Source organism: Puma concolor, chromosome B1 (genome assembly GCF_028749965.1).
Source record: "Puma concolor isolate L17-30 chromosome B1, mPumCon1.1.hap2, whole genome shotgun sequence".
Classification (NCBI taxonomy): domain Eukaryota; kingdom Metazoa; phylum Chordata; class Mammalia; order Carnivora; family Felidae; genus Puma; species Puma concolor.
Genome location: NC_141670.1, coordinates 90,773,532 through 90,788,102, shown reverse-complemented (window position 1 = coordinate 90,788,102; position 14,571 = coordinate 90,773,532). Strand labels below are relative to the sequence as shown.

Genomic DNA, 14,571 nt, shown 5'->3' with positions numbered 1-14,571 from the left:
TTGAAACTCTATTATGGAAGCTTTGCCTAATTTTTTTTCCACAAAGAAGTGCATATGTCAAAGTTTAGTCAGAGAAAATATATGCAAGAATGAATTTAATAGTAATAAGGCAGAGAAAACAAAATGCAGAATTATGTATGCAAAGTATTAGATTTATTAGTGGTTTCTAGAATATGTACATGTACTTACTTTAAAGAATGATACTGAGAAGGTTGGGCATGTTCTGGTTTTGTGTGGTATGAAGGTGAGGTAGGCTGTTGGTATATATTGTCTTCATATCTGTTTGTTTCTCCTTCTTCATTCCTTTTCTCCTGGTACTTTATTCTCCTTTCTTCACTCTCCCCAAAAGCCAACAAGACAATTGAGTCAGTGTTCAAGTTAAAAGAAACATATGTTCATATAATCATGTTATTTTAATGATAATGTTTTGGCTGTTTAAGCATGGCTTAAAACTTTTCATAATAACCATGTGTAATTTTGTAGTACATTTAAACTAATATTCTAAAAATAGTTTAGGGACACCTGGTGGCTCAGTTGGTTAAGCAATCACATCTTGATTTCATCTCAGATCATGATCTCACAGCCTGAGACTGAGTCTTGCATAGGGCTCCATGATGTTCGTGGAGCCTGCTTGAGATTCTCTCTCTCTCCTTATGCCCTTCTTCCCTGCTCACTCTCTCTCTAAAAAAAAAAAGGATGCCTGGGTGGCTCAGTTGATTAAGCTTCCAACTTCAGCTCAGGTCATGATCTCATGGTTCATGAATTTGAGCCCCACATCAGACTCTGTGCAGACAGCTCGGAGACTGGAGCCTGCTTCCGATTCTGTGTCTCCTTCCCTCTCTGCCCCTCCCCTGCTCACATTCTGTCTTTCTCCCTAAAATAAATAAACATTTAAAAAATAAATAATAAAAATAGTTTTGCACTTAGAAAAATATTAGGTGGGATAATAGACCAAAATATTTAAATTAATTGTTTAAAATTTTGAAATAAAAAAGCCATTCTTTAAGGATTTGCATTTAGAAAGAGAGCCATGATGCTGTTTGAGACATAATTATTCACTGTAATATAATAGCATTCCATTGAATTGACATTGCTTCTCTACAATTGATGGTTTATTCTTCGTTGAATAAACACATCTAGATTCCCCATTTTCTTCCTACTGCTCCTGGCTTCCTGTGACTCTTTTTACCATTTCTTAGATTAGTTTGGCCTAGGGTCTGTCCTTGGTCTTCTGTTTCCACTCATATTTTTCAGCTTATCTGAAAATTACTTCAAATACTACCAAATACCACCTGCATGCTAATGATTATTTAATGTGGAATTTCTAACTTAGAACCCTCTCGAGTGTCACAATGACTACCAGGCAGCCTCATCAAAATGAAAAAAAAAAGTCTATCTATCTATCTATCTATCTATCTACCTATCTATCTATCATCTATCTATCTCATTGATCTATCTATCTATCTATCATCTATCTTTATTATCTATCTATCTATCCATCTATCTATATTTTATCTATTATCTATGTATGTATATATGTATGTATGTAATGTATGTATGTATCTATCTATCAACTGTCTATTTATAATAATTTTCACACCATCACCTTTCAGTGTAGATGAAAACTCATTCCTCAAAATATTCTTACTTCCTTTTTCCTTTTCTTTTTTAAGGGAACTATGCTTTTCCAAATCATCTAAATCATCATAAACTTGGCAGCTTGCTGTATTTCTCACTCTCCTTACCTCAATCTCCACCTCACCACCTATGAGTTTATATCCTTACACCTTGCTTATCTGACCTTTCCCATATCCAGTGCTCCTATCTTAGTTCAGGCAATTACTTTGTGCTGAGCTACTATCTCAGCTTTCTGACTGTACATGCCTGTATTCCCACATCACTCATACATCTTGTACACCCATTTCAAAATGATTTTCTTCTAACATAAATGTGATTAAATCACTCCCTTGCTTGACACGGTTACATAGGCTCTTCTTATTCTCAATCAGGGATTAGCAAACTATGGCCCGTGGGCCAAATTCAGGTTCCACCTGCTTTTATAAGCTTTAATTGGAATACTGCCACACCCATATACTTTTATATCGCATAAGTTGCTTTAGCTCTTATAATGGCAAAGTTGAGTACCTGTAACAGAAACTATTTGGTATGCAGAGGTTATATATCTAGACCTTTACAAAAGTTTATGACCCTACTTGAAATACTAAATTCTTAACCCCAGCCATCTCTGTCATTATTTCTGAGTTTTTTTAATGCCCTGTGCAGAATACACACTGATATATTTCAGCATCAATATCAGGATATACACTGATATAGTTACATACATAACTCTCTCTATATAATACACACATAGGTAACTTTACAATTCAATAAATGATAAAAACTTTTGTTTAACTATTATCATTCTCCTGCCTGAAACACACATCACACTTTTCACGCTGCAACCCCAGCCTTCCATTTCTCGATCACTTAAAAGATCACAATCTTTTAAGAATTGAATCAATTTTTCACCTTGTCTGTGACGTTAATCCCAGGGCAAACTAATCCCTCTATGCCCTGTGCCCCCTTCGCCTCCCTATACCCTGTACACTGTTATTTATCACATATAAAGTGTTCTCCCTTTGTTTGTTCACACGCGATCTCTATCACTTTCCCTGCTCCTCTGCACAGAAGCAAAACATAGGTTTTATTATTTGTGCTATGCCAAAAATGGAGCACGGCACCTTTCATAAAGTTAGCAGTCAGCAAATGTTAATGGTGTACATGCATACATGAATGAATAAATATTATGTATCCTCTGGGTGAAAATCTTTATTTTAGGGGGAAAGGTAATTGGCATCCATGTTACTGGGAAGTTGTTACTCCTTATCTTAACTTCTCCATATAGGTTTTTATTTTCTCAAAGTAAAAAAACAAGTCCTAAGTAAATTTATTTTTCAGATCCCATCCTATTCTATACTATATTCTGCTTAGCTTTGGTACCGTTCCCTTTTTTCCTTCTTAGTAGGTTATATTGATTTATTGGAATAAAACTCTACTCTTCTAATTCCTTTTTTAAAATATACTTTCTTCATTTTTGAAGTTGATTTCTATCAATTTTTTGGACAACTTTCATCCCAAGAACCTAACTTTATTCAAGTCTAATTATAGTCCTGGCACTCTTGTTTCTCAGAGAACATATTACCAAATTTGCTGCTGAAAACAAATAAACAACAAATCTGTGGAAATTATGGAGTTGTAGAACAATGCTTTAGTTTCTCACAATTGATTTTGTTTTCACTGTACATTTCTCTGTAGGAAATATAGAAAGATGCCCTATTACATTCTCTCAGTTAATAACTTTTCTTCCCCATTTTGTTAGCTGGATATTTTTTTCTTTCATGATAAAGTAAGAAAAAGATAGCTTGAGGATGGAAGTAAAGATATTGTTTAAAACAATACAATTTTAATGGAATACTGTAGAGACAAAGGGAGGAGATCATATAACTGCTCAGGTACTTTCTACTTCTATTATGTGTCTGAATTAAACAATAGGATTTTTTCTATCCCACTCTAAGACAATCTTGGGTAAAAGCAAATTTGGTCATATCTTTTAACATATTTTAATTAACTGTATCTAGTTTTGGAAAGCAGAAAGTAACATTCAGGATATTCATCAAACTAGTCCATACTCCCATTATAAGTAGGTAGGTAGACACATGTATATTATCTCTTCAAAAATATTTTATCTCCCATCTTATATCCAGGATTCTATCTAAGGAATTAGAAATCAAATTCAAGAGAATTAGTTCATGGAGCAAGAATGCAATATATATATGGTGAAATGTGACTTTGAGGAACAGTACAGATGTCAGATTATCCTGGACTTTACATCATACCTGAACTCATGCATGTGCACACCCCTACACAGACGCACTCACACATTTTCAGCCAAGTGTTTAAGACAGGTGTGCATTTAATAGCAATTCACTTAGAAAGAAAACTAGAGAATACAAGCCTACCAATGAGGTTGATTTCTTTTTCAGTCTGTTATGCCTGTATCAAATAGTTCAGTCTGTATCAAATAGTTAATTTCTGTAGATTGCATAACAAAGAATGGAGAGTAGCTAATATGGATTGGGTTAAATAATGGTGCGCTTCTGTATGCAAAAAAACTTCACGTTAAAGTGACTATAAATTGTGACATTAAATGGATATTTATGGGGGTCTGGGTGGCTCAGTCAGTTAAGCGACTGGTTTCAGCTCAGGTCATGATCTCATCGTTCGTGGGTTCGAGTCGCACGTTGGGCTCTATGATGACAACTCAGAGCCTGGAATCTGCTTCAGATTCTGTGTCTCCTGCAATCTCTTCCCCTCCCCTGCTTGCTCTCTCTCTCTCTCTCTCTCTTTCTCAAAAATAAACATTAAAAAATAAATTAAAAAATAGTCATAAGGAAATTGTAAATATTACTGAATGCACAAAAAAGCCACTGTCTGATAATAGAGAAATTTAAAAAACATTCTTTTCAAAATAATTATTAGACCTTAGTTATATTTAATTCTTTAAGATCCTGAATTTCACTACACACATGCCCAAACTTATAGCTCCAGGTATGTAAACAAATCTAGCTATAATTTTTTTAGCTGTGAACTATGTTATTCATACAACTAAAGCAAAATGATCGGAGCAATGTATTCATGATTCCTGACTTCATAGAAAATAATTATTTACTAATATAAAGCTTATGAGATATTCTAGGTATTAGAAATTATGGTTCATATACAGTCAAGACATATATTCATTCAAGAAAAAGCATTAATCAAATAGTATTGCCTAATAGAGATTGGAGTAGAGAGGTGAATAAAAGCAAGCAAAAACATTATTATCATTGAGCTTACTATTTAATGGTAGAGATAGATACTAGACAAGATAAATAAGTAAAAAATATGCTATGTTAGAAGGTAATCAATTCATGCTGTGAATTGGAGGGGTTTCACATTCAGCTAGGTTGTCAGGCAGGGCAAGACTAAAAAGTCTTGACAGAAATGAGGAGGGAACTTTGAAATATGTAGGGTGAGAATGTTCCCATAAGGAGGATAATACAAACTGCCCAATAAGAGAGCAGCTACAGGCACAGCAAACAGGCCAGTGTGGCTCTTGTGGGGTGGAAGGAGAAGAGAAATATATAAAAGAAAGCAAGGGTGGTGTTGGGGGCAAGAAGTGGTAACAAAATTTTAAAACATTGATTCTCCTTTTGTAGACACTCCTTATCTGTTGCAGGTTCACATCACTTACAGATTTTAATCCTATCTTCTATTTCCTCTAGTACGCCTGTGTATGCGCGTGTGTGTGTGTGTGTGAGACAGAGAGAGAGAGAGAGAGAGAGAGAGAGAAAGAGAGAGAGACAGAGAGAGAGAGAGATCCATGGGTTTCCTTCCAACCAAGAGGGGAACCAATCAGTATATTGTCAGCTACTGTGGGTTATAAGAAATGTTCTTTTGCGAAATTCGGAGTCTGGAAGTGAAGCCACAGTCATGACATAATTCACATACACTATTATTTACCTGCTGTCTCACCTTGTTTATGTTAGGCGGTGGCCAGCCGTGCAAATATGTATAGCTCTGATGAAGATGGAACAAAGTTCTGAATAAAGAACCTGAATACTTTATGCATCAAGATTTCACAGAATAATTTATAAAGTTAAGATGTTTTAGTGTTAAATTAATTATGAGATATTAGCAAAAATAAATCAACATTTATAATAATATGTCTACAAAAAATCAAGAGGAAAAGTTTTACAAAGTTTTTATCAACCCAGGTAATCTTACACAATAACTAAGTTTGAAATGAGCTCGAACTCATGAACTGTGAGACATGAACTGAGCTGAAATCATGAGTTGGATACTTAACTGACTGAAACACCCAAGTCTCCCTTTTTAGTTATTTTTAATCAAATTTTATCACAAGTGATAGATATATTCACAATAATCATTCAATATCTAGAAAGTTTTTCTTAAAACCTACTCTTATTTCTCATATTTATGGCTATTATTTAGCAAAATGTTTTCTAATCTGAAGTATTTAAATATTTGTCTTAAAACATTCTAATATATGACATACTTGTCTCAAGCCCTAAGGGGTAGTGTTTTTTTTTAGTTGAGCAATATTACAATAATTTTTACAAGCAATATACAATGCTTTCCTTGAACTGGATACAGTGGAAATAAAATTCCACATTGGGATTTGTCCTAGTTTGTCATTGATATAAATTAATTTTCAGAGATTCTACTATCAGTAAAATGGATTTGTCTATAATGAAATACATCTTACAATGTTACACAAATCCTTAAAATAATAGGCTTTAAATCTGTGATTCATAATTCATGCATGTGGTAATATTATAGGTAAGCACAGTGTCTATAATAGTGTTTAATAAAGACATCATGCCAAGCTAGCCAATAACCTATGACATAATTACCTACCAACTATTTGACATGTTATAAGTCTTGCTAAGTACTTAAATAAGGAAAAATAAGTTTACCAAATGAAGAAAATATATATATTTGGATCAGGTAAAGACAAATTAATTTAAGATTCTAATTTAATCCAATGGTACATACACATCAAAAATTGTATTGCATCTTTCTGAGAATGTATTATATTGTGCTGTGATTTTTATACAAAATTCCATATTGTCATCTGTAAAAAATGGGAAATGTTTTGCATTATATTTTTGACTAAGAATGTGGTCTTTGATGATATATATTTAAGATCCCTATGGTAAAGTCCCTGTGGCATTTCCCTGAATGCTGTTCCCTTGACTCGTCAGTCAAGTTCACCCATTAAAACAGCTTATTTCCTCTTTGCTTCACAACAACAAAAAAGACTTTTTTTAAAAGATTAATTTTATAATGTCATGGAAAGATATTTAGAAAATATATTATTGAAAATATCAATAGAGCTGCTTAGAGATTAATGATCTTGTCACTGCAACAGCCTACAATTTTTTAATTATTTTTTTAGTGCTCTAAAAACACATTATGGAGATATTTTCTTTGCAGTATGTCTACTGTTTAGATAGTTATTAGATTGCTTTAGAACATTATTTGTTAATGATAAAAGAAGAGAAGCATTTTGATGAGATATGTTGAAGCTTATTTTGAAAGACAAGTGAGAAGGTAATACTTTCATTTTCTTTTCACATTTATTCCTTTAAAATGTTGTAAATTAATTAAAACAAAACAAAACAAAACGAGATTATTTTTATGAAATTAAGTGTCCTTTGTTACAGTCCTAATGAGGTTAAAGAATAAGAAATTTATTCACTTCTTGGGGTGCCTGGGTGGCTCTGTTGGTTGAGAGGCCGCTCTTGATTTCAGTTCAGGTCATGATGTCCTAGTTCGTGGATTTGAGCCCTACATCAGGCTCTGCACTGTCAGCATAGAGCCTGCTTGGGATTCTCTTTCTCCCTCTATCTCTGACCTCTCCCATTAGTGTTCTCTCTCTTACTCTCTCTTTCTCTCAAAATTAAATGAATAAACTTAAAAAAATTAGAAAATAAAGAAAAATTTCCCTTCTTTCCATGAAAATTATCGTGCACATATTATATGCCAGGCAATGCTAGACTGATAGAGAATTTCATAGATAGATAGATAGATAGATAGATAAATGATAGATCAATCTGTCAAGCTAGTCTCTCCATATATTATCACATACGCCTAGTAAAACAGAATTTGGACTACATCACGCATTCAATCATCAAACAAATTATCTTGAACACCTGTTTATTTTTAATGACTTACAATAACTACAATTAACATAATACTTTATAGATTTTTCTTGGTGTGTGTCTGTGAATATGTGTACTTGGTATTTTTGTTTAACTTTGTAAAATGAAATAATACGAGATGTTTTCTGTGATTGGCTTTCAAGGGGCTTCTAGTTTATTCACCAAGGAGTTTAATTCTATCCAGTAAAAACCATATGCAAAGCCTCTAGGCACTTTTCTGTCAATTGATGAAAATATAGCTTGTTTTATGTGTATTTCTGTTTAGCAGCACCATATTTAATATATATATTGTTGGGGCGCCTGGGTGGCTCAGCCCGCTAAGCATCCGACTTCGGCTCAGGTCATGATCTCGCGGTCCGTGAGTTCAGGCCTGGCATCGGGCTCTGTGCTGACAGCTCAGAGCCCGGAGCCTGTTTCAGATTCTGTGTCTCCCTCTCTCTCTGACCCTCCCTGTTCATGCTCTGTTTCTCTCTGTCTCAAAAATAAATAAACATTAAACATTTTAAATATATATATATATATGTACAGATCTGTACATATATATATATATATGTATATAGTTGATTCATTTACACTAAACTTATGGTCAACAGTATCATAACTTACACCTGAAAACTAACATTATCTAACACACAAACTTTCTCTATAAGGCACCTCAAAGTCTTCTAACATATAAGTACACTATAAAAGAAATTCTGCACTATGTTTCAAAACCACTTAAAACAGGAAAAAATCACTGGGGTGCCTGGATGGCTGGGTGGTTAAGCGTCCAACTCTCAGTTACATCTCAGGTCATGATCTCAAGGTCTTGTGAGTTGGAGCCTCATGTCGGGCTCTGCATGGACAGTGCAGAGCCTGCTTGGGATTCTCTTTCTCTCTCTCTCTCTCTACCCCTCCCCCATTCATGCTGTCTGTCTCTCTCAAAATAAATTAATAAACTAAAATATTTTTTTTTAAAAAGGAACATCGCCAACAAGAAACAAAAAATGTGAAAGAATGTGCCCACTTATTTATAGCATAAAAGCTGAGACAAAAAGTCATAGCACAGCACTGTTGACTATAGCTAGGAAGTATGTCAGGTGACTCAAATTTTCCACCTCTCTGCACATGTGCCAGGGTGACTATGATAACATCTAGGGAAGTGACTTTGGGGTTACAAAGAAATTTTAGTGAATAAGTGAAATTATAAATATGGAATCTTCAAATAACAAGGCTTGACAGTACTATGTTAGGACATCTTAAATACTATAGAATTTAAAAAAAAAAATAGGAGCGTGTCTCTGTGGCTCAGTAGGTTAAATGTCTAACTCTTGGTTTCAGCTCAGGTCATGATGTTGTGGTTCATGAATTCAAGCACTGTCTCAGGTTCTGCACTGGCCGCATGGAGCCTGCTTGGGAGTCTCTCTTCCTCCCCTGCTTGTGCTCTTTCTCTCTGTCTCAAAATGGAAACAAAACAAAAATTACAAAAAAAGCAAACTAGGATATTCAGCCATAAAAAAGAATGGAATCTTACCATTTCCAACAACATGGGTGGACCTAGATGTTATTATGCCAAGTGCAATATCAGACAGAGAAATACAAGTGCCATATGATCTTACTTCTATGTGGAATCTAAAACAAATAAACAAATGAAATAGAAACTGACTTCTAGATACAGAAAAAATATTGGTTGGTTATCAGAAGGGGGAGGGGTTGGGAGTGGGCAAGATAGGCAGAGAGGATTAAGAGGTACAGACTTCCAGTTATAAAATTAATAAATCACAGGGATATAATGTACAGCACAGGTAATAGAGTCAATAATACTGTAAGAGTTTTGTATGCTAAGAGATGACAATTTGACTTATTGTGGGGATAATTTCATGGTGTACACAAATATGAAATCACTACCATGTACACCTGAAACTGATAGTATATAGTATGTCAATTATTCTTCAATCAAAAAGAAAATTAAAAAGCGGAATAAAATAAAATAATAAAATAAAATAAAATAAAATAAAATAAAATAAAATAAAATAAAGAGCTCTGGGAAGAGGAGTGGTTATAATCTTAAAAGAGTTACTCAGGGCATTTCTAAGAAGAGTATCCCTGAGAAAATGATATGTCCATAAGAATCTGGAGCAGGTGAGAAGGGTGGCCATTTGGTAATCTGGAATGGAGCACCCCAAGCAAAAGGAAGAGCCACAGCTGAAGTGTGAAGCTAGGAGTACACCTGAAGCATTAGCTGAAGAACAAGAAGGTAACAATGGTAGGAGGATTGGTAGAGGGAGAGGACAGTGGCAGAGGAGGTCAGGGAAGTAATGAAGGACCAGTTCCTGTCCGTCTTTGGGGCAATAAAATGAGAAGTTGTCGCAGGACTGACTTATATTTGAAATCAACCTCATAGTTGCTGATTTCAGAAGAGACCAATAGAAAGAGAAGAGGGAAATGGTGGTCAAAGGAAAAAGCCAAGATAGCCTCTTGGTGTGTGGAAATTAGAGTCCAGAGATGACCAGGTTCAAACCCTAATAATAGCAGCGGAAGCGGTGAGGACTAGTAACACTCTAGATATATTTTTAAAGTACCGGATGTGGAGCATGAGGGAAAAACTGAGGGGAATCAAGTGTCTAAATATTTTTAGCTCAACCAACTACAAGTATAATCAGAAGTATAACTACCCTTGAATACTGATATGGAAAGAATGCAGGAAGAGTAGATACTGGGGGGGGGGGGGGGGCGGTGCATTAGTATTAACATGCTGAATTTGAGATGACTATAAGATATAGGGATATCACAAAGGTAATTACATAGATAGGTCTGAAATTGAGGAAAAACCATAGATATAAGGAAGAAACAAGAATGTGGAGTTGGCCGCAAATAAATAGTATTCAAAGCCAATACACAGGTAAGTGGACCATGGACAGAGCCCTGTGTTGCACCTAATTTAAGATGGTAGGGGAGGAGTGGAAGTCCCCAAAGTTGACCAAAGGAGCTACCAGTGAGACAGAAAATAAATTAGGAGAGGGGAGCATCTTGATATGCAAGGAAAGTAGTGCATCAAGGTTGAGTGTGTGGAACTGTTTCATATGCTAATAAATCAATTAAATTGGGAAGGGAAAATTGATATGAGGTTTGGTAATGTAAAAATCATTAGGGATGTTTATTTAGAACTCTAGGAAGACAATCTTGGTCAGATTATATTTAAGAGAGAAAAAATCATGAGAATTTGGAGATGGTTAGCATAGATGATTATTTCCCAGGGTTTGCAACAAATGAAAACCTCTGTGGCAGCTGGTGGTTCAAAATAATAATTTTTTAGAGATGGGATAATAACATTTTGTTTTCATGATGATGGGAACTGCACCTAGACAATAATTACTGATATAAGAGAGAACCAAAAAGCATTTTCTGGGCCGTATACTGAAGGACAAAGGATAAAAGGAGAGAAAGTTAATGTGAAAGGCAGAAATTAGTGTATTCAGATGGAATTAAGGATAGTTCATGATAACACGCAAGAGTATAATGTATCCAGATGCTGATACGCAGGGAAATATGGCAGTGGGAGTGTGTAGATTTTTTCTTGTTGCCTCTATTTTGATAGTAAAGGATGAACTGGGGTTACCATGAATGTGAGTGGATGTAAACACGCAAGAGGTTTGAGGATAAAGAAGCAGTTATGAAAGAGCCCCATAGGTGAAGGGCAGCGGGGGAGTGATTGATCGAACAAATTAAAAGTTGTATCTTTGCCTGGTATCTTTATAGGCTCTTCTGAACATTCTCATTCTGAATCAAATTGCTACCAGTCCACATGGTGATATGTTTTTTTTTTTTTTTTTTTTTTTTTTTTTTTTTTTTTTTTTTTTTTTGCCCCAGTAATTTTTAATTAAGCATTTGCATGTGTGGAATGGGTGAATAGACATGCTTAATCGGGGTCGTAGTTTGTCAATAAGTAAGTAAGACAAAGTGCGGATAATAACAAGGGCCAGTATTGTGTTTATTTATCACGAGAATTCCAAGATTGTGTGGCGATTTTCTCCAAGACATAATTTATTCAAATGTGCCAAACAAACCAACAAAAATCCCTTTATACATAACAGGGAGTTTTGCCCATATCATTGCAAAGTTCAGTGATGCAATAGCCTTCCAAATGATGGGCTACCACTGGGGCGTGACAGTGCCCCTCATTGATGCTAATTTACCTTGCACGCTGCTAGTGGACTAATCTTTACAATACACTGGTCTACAAATGATATGTTTTGCAATTTAAAAAAAAGTGTGCCTTTTAAGCGAAAAAACAAACAACAACAAATTTTGCTTGTAATCCCATGACCAGAGCAAAGCTCTTTAAATCCTTTTTGCATGTTATTTTCCAGGTAATTTTGTGGAAATGTACACATTCCAATGGCAGAAGTTAATACCACTTATGTAGTGATATAATGACAAATAATAGTTTAACAGAATTAGTAAAAAAAAATGTTGATCTCATCTGGCCTGCTTTCACAATTCTAATCCTTTGATGATTGTCTCTTAAAAAAAATAATTTATTTTTTGCATCAAAGCCCTTCACTAAATTCTACTCTATCTTCACTTGCATCTCACATGACTCAGATAAGCTGCTGGTGACAAATACATTTCTTTCTCTGGTCTTTGACCCTCCCCCAAGGTTGAAATTCGTATATTCTGATTGCCCCTATCTCCTTTTTGATTTTCATTTGGATATCTAATAGGAAATTCAAACATAATGTCTCCAAATGCCTTGTTTCAATGCTACCATACCTGACCCCCACTTACTCCTGTGCCTTTTGTATCACAGTAAATCACACCATTATTCACACAGGTGCTCATTCCCGAACACAAGAATCTTTGAGTTTCCTCTTTCTGTCACTCTACTCCATCATCAAATACTGTCAGTTCTACCTTCAAAATCAAGCCTCAGATGCACAACTTCTCATTTCAAGGTGTCCAATGCAACTCCTTCTCTGGAGTGTTCCTTTTAATGTACGAAACTCTCCTACAACTTCTCACAGAAGACAACGTAAGGTTTACAATCCCGCAATGCCCTGTATGCATAACATGGGAACTTTGCTCTTGAATTTTTCTTCACCAGAGAAACTCTTCCTTCCAAACGTCTCACCATCCCACGTCGGTATTTTTCAAATGATGCTTTCTTAGAGAAAGGCAGGAATTATCTAAAAGGGACTATGTTTGAGGAAAATGGTATCCAATGTGGCATTTGAAAATCTCTAGGGATATTCTGGTGTCCCCTGGGGATGGCGAACCAGTGGCATTTAATGTAGGTGGCCCAGGACTGTTAAACAGCCTGCATTATGTACAAATGTATCTTTGTCATCCACATATTTAAATCATCTGATGTATATACTTAAATAAGGTAAAAACTTAATTATAATCATCTCAACCTTAGAACTAAACTTTTTTACATAAACACAAAGTTGTTTTGGAAGCTTTGCTTATTCATGGAATTTTCCAATAATGTGACAACTGTATAAACTAAAAAAAGCATACTTTTTGAAAAACGATAAAGAATTATTCAATATATCCAAAAAATCATATTATCAGTGGTGATGCCATGCTTTTTGAGCTGGTCTCAGGCTTCTTGATTTTTGTCTTCTACCAAAAGATAGGCCAAGAATCTGATTATGGAAGCAAATATTATTTTTAACCTAAAATCACTTTATATTTCATTTTATAACACAGGTAAAGCATTATATTATTTTTGTAGCTGTCTTTGAATTTCTGTTACAGTTCTCTGGCTATCCTCGCCCAATATAAGTCACTCAGGCATATGTGGGAGCATTTGATAGGATTGAGAGCAAATGATTTAACATTCAACTTGTTAAAGCTCGTGTATTTCTATTTACTGTTTTTTTTGCCATCAGATACGTCTCATCTCCTTACTATTTTGTAAAGTGAAAATGATGACAACACATTGCTGCCTTTTTGAATATCTTCTGTCAGTCACTTTATGTTCATCATTCCTAATCATCCCAACACCATAAAGTACTAAAGGTACTGAAGAAGAAAGAGATGCCTTATGGAATGAATGATCTCAGGGTGAGGAATCGCAAGACATGACTCGATTTCTTGTCTTATCCCCCTTTTTAGACATGGATGCTGTATTTATATGCTCTATAGCATATTCCATAGTGCGTTATGCATGGATATTCTAAAAAAATTATTCAAGGTTTCACATCAGAAAAAATAGGGGCATAAGTTATATTAATACTCAAACTGAAACGACAGCTCCACACTATGGCAAGTGGAGGCTGGTACCTGTTCCAATTCTTGGAAGTTTCTGGTCTTCTTTCTTTCCTGGCATGTCCTTGAGTCCCTTTACCTCAGTCTTTCTTACCCTGGCCTCAGTAGATAATAAGCAATGTGGCACATGCTTCCTGCAATAGGTGCCCCCAGGGCCGCCTGGGTGGCTCAATCGGTTAAGTGTCTGACTCTTGATTTTGACTCACGTCATGATCTCACAATTTGTGATTGTGAATTCAAACCCTTGATCTGGCTCTGCACTGACAGCATGGAGCCTGCTGGGGATTCTCTCCCCTGCTCTCTCCCTGACCCCCCACCCCCCACCTCATGTTCTCTCTCTCTCGCTCTCTCTCTCTCTTTCTCTCAAAACACAAACTAACAAAACAACTTAATAGGTACCCACAACATCTTTAACATTTTCAACTGTAATGAACCTTAGTCAAGAAAGAATTTTCAGTTACTGAGGTGCCTGGGTGGCTCAGTCAGTTAAGCATCTGACTCTTGATTTCATCTCAGTAATGACCTCATGGGT

The 14,571-nt window shown here is 35.4% G+C and overlaps 1 long non-coding RNA gene across 1 annotated transcript in view; it reads right to left on the bottom strand.

Annotated features, from left to right (window-relative positions):
• Positions 1-14,204, bottom strand: part of LOC147581757 (uncharacterized) — a 44,984-nt gene extending 30,780 nt beyond the window's left edge. The window contains exon 1 of the long non-coding RNA XR_015249745.1: positions 14,055-14,204. This is a non-coding gene — a long non-coding RNA (uncharacterized LOC147581757). The remainder of the gene's footprint in view (positions 1-14,054) is intronic.
• Between the last annotated feature and the right edge of the window lie 367 nt (positions 14,205-14,571).